The sequence below is a fragment of the Ascidiella aspersa genome, chromosome 9 (genome assembly GCF_963924565.1).
Source record: "Ascidiella aspersa chromosome 9, kaAscAspe10.2, whole genome shotgun sequence".
In the NCBI taxonomy this organism is placed as follows: Eukaryota; Metazoa; Chordata; class Ascidiacea; order Phlebobranchia; family Ascidiidae; genus Ascidiella; species Ascidiella aspersa.
Genome location: NC_139455.1, coordinates 887,414 through 892,750, shown reverse-complemented (window position 1 = coordinate 892,750; position 5,337 = coordinate 887,414).

The window sequence follows — 5,337 nt, the reverse complement described above, 5'->3', positions numbered from 1 at the left end:
TGAATTAAATTTACGTACTTAAAAAGAACTTAAAAGAGGCCAATTTTAAGAATAGTTTTTTTTTTAATCTGTTACGCAAGGAAGGTGTGAAGTGCAAAACAGTGTTGAACTTATATGTTATGAATAATAGCCATTTAGCACAGAATACAAAATGCACGAAATAATCAATAAAATACCGCCGAGTTTGATGCAATAATACGCAAAAACAGTAGAACCTATTTTGTTTAATTTTCTTTATTGCGACAAAACTATGACATGTGTGATACTTACATGTTATATCGATAACAACATCCGATTTTTAAAAACCAAAAAAAATAAATTTTCGAAAAGCACCGCGATCCGACCGGATCCGATACCACATGACGTCATTTTTCAAAAAGGCAAAATAGATGTGGTACTAGAAACTTTTCAATTTTTTTTTAAAGCCAAAATTTAATTTAGCGTCAAACCTTCAGTTGTTAAGCTATTATTTTTTGATTTCAAGATATAGAATCACTGCATTGGTTTGCAAATCATGGCTGAGATCCCTATATTGGTTATCGGTAGTGATTGAAGTATTTAACGACCACGGCTTATTAGAATACAATTAATGAATATAGATAGAAATCGCCCTTCTGGTGTAAACTAAGCACTACTGCAAAAGTCGCGCTTTTATACAAGCACAAGAATACGTCATAAAGTTCGCACACAACAATCCTATACAACACAGTATAACGTATAATTAACTGAAGTGCGCATGCGCAGCAGCGAGTTAGCAACCGAAAGGCTGCAAACTGTAAACTGGAAAGGTGGAATAGCTTATGGTGGGATATTTTTAACCACGTATTGTGGGTGTTGCCCATTGTATATTCATCATAAAAAGTTCTGGATCGAGTACTGTGCAGTCGGACTCGGGACTCTGCGGAGTCGGTTTATTTGGCTGGAGTCAGACTCGGGACTCGGCAGTCAAAATTAAGTTTTCAGCGCAAGTTAGACTCGCGTTGTTTTTACCCAAGTCCCGAGTCCGACGTGCGCATGCGCAGTTCTGATAAGGTTACAAATTTTAAATTGTAAAGGTGAAATAGCATATGGTGAAATATTTGCCAACCACGTATTGTGGGTGGATGAATTGTATAACACCTTCATGAATGGATTCCTGAATATCCACCCTTATTCAACTTATGTAAATGGGTGAAATAAATGCTGTAGCATCGGAGTTGGACTTTGGACTCGGGCCTGGGGCTCGAGTTTAATTTTTCAGTCGAAGTCAAACTGGCGTTATTTTAAAGAAACTTACCAGCCCTCATTAGCTTTATATTTGTCTCTGGATAACGAATAATATCGATTTACATCTGCGGGGTTGCTAGCTAAAAATGTTATTTGATTAACTCTGATTTCTTGAGACTGATCTGGTCGCGCAGATGCGGCCTAAAAAATACAATCCGTGTACGTATCTGTGGTTTTTATTTAATGCTGCAAACATATTTGCAGAAATACGTGCGCCTCTAGTGAGGCCAATTCAAAATCTTTGTAAATGCACGATCGCTGCAAAATCACTTTGATTCATAAAGGCGAAAGCGCGACTTTTACAAAAGAGCGATTCGATTTATGGGAATTATAAATGTGTTATTAACACAGAAGGTGCATTGGGAGGGTTTAAATAACGCAATTTAACCACGAAGCTCCATGATTGCTAAACATCAATCTGTTGGGCTCAATCTGTTTATCAGCGTGTACTTAAGCTTACTCATAAATCTGCCAATACTAGGTGGAGATGGGGAGCGATGATGATTGCTTCAGTTGAAATCCTCAGCATGTGGTGAACCGAGGTGGGCACGCGTGGAAACAATGTACCCTCGCCATTTGCTGGATCTTAATGTTACGCAGTATCAGGATTATAGGGGTGCTCGGTTTTTGTATTTTCTAAATATATAGTTTCTTGTTCTATTGGGCGAAACGTTCCGTGGAGTGATGTGATACCAAGTAGGTCGTTACTAAATACAAATAAACCAAAAAATATAACGTTTACTGATTATACAAATATATATATATATTTAAAAAAATAGTTCTGATATATTAAAATATGATATATTTAAAACCCGCCTTGGCAATATTGGCAAACTAGACAACAATGACTTTAATTCAGCGTTTCTTAACATATGGGTCGCGACAAAAAAGTGGGTCGCCGTTTGCCTGTTTAGGCCGTCGATTGCAGCATTTTGATACGGTTAGATAATTTGAAATTGGTTCTAAGAATAATTTCTTCAAAATTTAAGGATATTGCAGAAGCAATACGAAAAATTGGCTCTTGTCAATTAAATTTAAATTTATAAGAAAGATCTTAAGTTTTTTTCCCTTTCAAAAAGTTCAGTAATGAGAATTGCGTCGCCAAATCTTAGCTGTTATACTTTTATAGGCTACTTACGCTTAATATTGGTAGTCGCGAAAAATGGTTTGGAACCAATTAGACTTTTCTTTAATAATCGAAATCATTAATATTATCCACTGTACGATTGAAGCAATGCCTGGCAGCAACAGCATATTTATTAAGTTTATAAGATGTAAAAATAAATATGTTTTGCCTTCATTGGCATAATCGCTAAAAATTAAAGTTTTATTCTACAAATCAATTGCACTGTGATGCCATCTTTTCCGGTATTACTAGATAAACGACAAAAAAAAACAAAGCTGTCGGCATATGAATCACTTTTAGCTACAAACGCTAAAGTTTGTCTCGTGGAGACGACTTTATTTGTCAAGCTTAGAATATGTCGCACATTTGTTCAGCTAGTCAAAATGACGCAGGGAATAAATGACGTTTTTGTCGCTGGAGAATTGAAAGTTAAACAGAGAAGGTAAACATGTAAACGCCTTAACGTGAGACAAATGCGTACTAATGTCTGTTTTTAGTTTCTTTTAAGTTCAAAATACCACCGGGTCTGTTTGTTTACTTATTGTCCCAAAACAAACGAAAAATATTTAAAAACGACAGACACTTTTAATTGACTAACATTGTTTTACGTCATTGCTGTCTCTATTGGTTTTGTTACGTCATTAGATACGTCATTCAGAACCAGCTGAGAACATATTAACAAAATTAAAAAAATATCCGCTATTGAAGTCGTTTTTAAGGAAACTGAAGGTTTTTTAACGATTGACTTAAAGCACCGTTTCTAAACTTGTGTGTCACTGTTTGATTTGATCATTTTGCCGACTGCAGTGGCTATATAGTTCACATGGTTGACCAAATAGAAGCACACAGCTTGATATGTTATTGTGTAATACAAAGGAACCTTTTCAGCTGAGGGAGGATTAAAAGAGGGCGATATTATATTTTTCAACATCTAATTCTGGAGTAAGCGCGGAAAATACTTTGGCTAAGTTTGCAAAACTTTGACTATACGGAGTGTCATGGTACGAACAGGGCCTTTTATATACAAAATGATTTCATCAAATCGGCTAACAGCCACGAAATAACAAACAGGATTCGCGCGAACCGCGTAAATTTTGTTATTACACTTGTTTAAATAAATACAGTTTGAGAAGGGTCATGGTCGCATGGAGTTTTATTCAAGCATGATAAGAAATAATAGCTTAGATTTGTTTGCGAGCAAGATTACATTATCAAACTAGTCATATGGCGTCGTCAAAAGAGCCATAGGTCCCCGGCCCCTGGTGTAATATCTCCGCAAGTAAACAAGATATCGATCAGGAATTTTTACACATTACTCAAAGCAATCTAACTTAGCCAGCAGCCCAGCAATCAGTCTGATTCGAGCTCCGTGCTTCCCTTTGCTAGCCTATATACATGGTTGGAATATTCAGATCGGTCCACAGTAAGGTTTCTTCAAAATTGTGGGAAAAATATTTCTTCAAAATTGTGGGAAATAAGGACAAGCTCATGTCATAAATTCGATTTTGTTTGTGATATTTGTCTTATGTTTTGTTCACTCATAAAACGTCAAGTGAAGATATTTGGGTCGCCAGAGCTTCGCTGCTAAATTTGTAAAAATGCGGTTCAGTGGTTAATATTTCTATAGGGCAGCGCTTCTTAACTGGTGGGTATAGGTGCGCCATGAAAGTTGCCAGGTGCGCCGCAGGCAAGTAAAATCAAGTACTAAACATTATTTTTCATCATTTTTTTTCTGTTTTGTCCTGGCTTATTTACCCTACAGCTATTCAAAGACAAAGCAACTATGAGGCCTATAAAATACTAACTTGCAAGTATTTTTGGAGAAATATCGGTTAAGCTAAAATTATTAGAGCTCGCTTGGTACGCCATCAGGTTTTTTGAGGTCTGCAGGTGCGCCGGGAGGTGAAAAGATTATGAAACACTGCTGTGGGGGGTTTTGGAACGATTAGCCAGGTGCATGGGATCATTGATAAATCAATAACCATAAAAAGCCAATTTCAAAATCAGAAAATCCATATGCAAGAAAATGCAGATAGACCTTATTTGTAATTGCTGTTTTGTCATACAGGTGCATATAACAAGGAGAGATAAAAAAATGCATTTTCACAGTTTTTACGGCATATAATTGCTGTTTCGCTTTTCCCAGGTGTATATAACAACGTTCAAGATAGCAAGTGGTACTAGTCCGGTGTGCTTTTGCTGTTGGCAGTATTGTGTCGGCGGGCGACGTTCTTCTCTTGGCAAACATCACTTGCTGTACTTCCACTCCCATTGGCATCGTTAGTTTACTGCGTCTACAAAGGCGTTATGTACTGTACCGCTGCTGTACAACTTACTTGTCTATTCGGGCTGGTTACTGTACAGCTAAGGTTGCTGTTGTGTCGTCACAATGGCACGATGATCGACGAACAAAACATGGTTTTCGAGTAAGTGACTGTCAAGGTTTACGGAATTCTAGTTGCAACAGAAAACGTGCGTGAATTTAAAGCTTAAAGTAAACAAGAATTTGAACAGAATATGAGCAATGTAAAATACAAGACAGTAGAAAAACTAGTCATAGCGATAGTTTATAAGAGTTGAAGCTAGTCAAGAGTGGAATTTTGTGCTTTAATAAGTGTATTTTAAAAGTAGAATGAATCTCAAATCCAACAAGTAGGTAGCATTTGCGAACCTTTCAAATAAATGTTGTTTATTTTAAACATTTTTAATGACTTTTCATGTTGAAAATAAATAAAGATGATTCAAAACGTTTCGAAATGCTTTCTACTTCGGTATAGGGTTTTATATTCATTCTATGAGTAACTAAGTTCAGATCAAAAAATGTTTGTTTTTCTTCGTTTTTAACAGTTTTTTTTTCTTTTTTTGCTGCGGTGCCTTCACACGGCATAGACTCCCAGGTAGACTTTTCAGGTCTTGAAAGGTAACCAATCACAAATTCGGATGCC